The sequence below is a fragment of the Silene latifolia genome, chromosome Y, assembly GCF_048544455.1.
Source record: "Silene latifolia isolate original U9 population chromosome Y, ASM4854445v1, whole genome shotgun sequence".
Taxonomy (NCBI): domain Eukaryota; kingdom Viridiplantae; phylum Streptophyta; class Magnoliopsida; order Caryophyllales; family Caryophyllaceae; genus Silene; species Silene latifolia.
In genome coordinates, this window is record NC_133538.1 from 141357922 (window position 1) to 141359596 (window position 1675).

Below are 1675 nucleotides of genomic sequence, written 5' to 3' on the forward strand. Positions count from 1 at the left end.
ACATATTGATCATTGGGAATGATTTAAGACTTTTGGAGTATTATAATACATCTTAATATCCGGATTTGTGGAGATAAATCCACATAATATTAGCGTCAAATAAGAAGTCTTATGTTGATAAGATTCATGACTAGTTCAATCAAGTTGAACACATTTGATTGATTCCATTTGCTTCCGCTGCCGAATCAATTAAATAGGAAATGATGTATAACACTTCATATACTTTGAGTATGATGAATTGTTTCAAATCGAATTTAAGTAATAGTTACCAAGTAATCCATAAAGATTACCCTTAAGTGTTTGCAGAAGCATTAAGGATGTAATGCAAAGTATTTTTGATGCAATTTTGTGTAAGGGTGTGACACAAGTGACAATTGACAATTGAGATTGCGCATGGTTTCCGACAAAACCATAATCAAAACACATTAGGATGGTTAAAGATACCATTGTGGCTATGTTATTTAAGAAATAGATTTTCTAGAATCGTTCTAGACAATAAAGAACAATGAGAAATATTTACAACAGAAATTGAGTACACTTGCAATCATGAGATGTGCAAGAAGGATGAGTCCCGCACACTGTGAAAACAGTGGGAGTTATTCTAAGGCTAGAGGGCCTATGTCTTGATTAGATCTCGACACGTTCTCAGAAAGTTTTGTAATGCAAATGTATACATTACAAAGGAAAACGAGTATGTAGTAAGGTTGAGTGAGGTACAAGAAGTTGATAAAACCTACTAACCAAAGCCTTCTCATAGGCTTAACATGATGAGTCATGTCATTTCAATTAAATTGAGATGAACAAATACATTCAAGATCAAACTGGATTATAGAATATGAAGTAGTAATCAAGTATTGACTACTCATGTGATAATCACATTTATCGTTCGAGTTTTTAAATCAGAAAACTCCTGTTATACTTTGTTACATCCAAATGGGTTGTAGAGACAATATTGGACCCCATTAAAGTGAACTCGGATTAACATTGTATTCGCCCATAGTCACTTATATGAGGTGACGTCTCGAAGTGACTAGAGTGTGATGCGATTGATGGCAAGTTCAAGTGCCATGGAGTCATATGAGAATGACTAGTCGATCACATAGGCAGGCTGTTAAGAACACCTTGTCGGGCCTTATGACCGCTTATAGAGTTCTGGCAAATTTATATAGCCTGGTCGTAGCGAGAGCTACTATAGTATTCTAATGAGTCGATTATTTTGACTAAAGACTGTTCGCCTAAGATGGCACCGTTTCAGATTAACTTTGATTTGTGTTACTACGACCTTCGTAAATGGGGTCAAATGGGCATATTTTGGGTTATGATGGTTGTGGCTAGTCGAAGGGAATAAGTGCGATAGGAATTGTCCACCCCTTGTCAGGTTTATAACAATATCTCAGGGCCACTAGAGGAGTAATGAACTGGAAATGCGTGGTCACGCTCGGAAGGTATCTATGGTAGATAAACTCCAGTCAATCAGTTATTCTCCAGATCAAGGAAACCACTCTCGATATGATCACTTGCAAGTACGACCTGAAAGACACCTTGCATTGAGTGGGAGATAGTAATAGGACAAGAGAATTGGTGACGCACACTTGTCGAGGACAAGTGGGAGATTGTTGGAATATGTGTCCTCCGACAATAATGCGATCACAACTGTCGATCATGATGATCACAT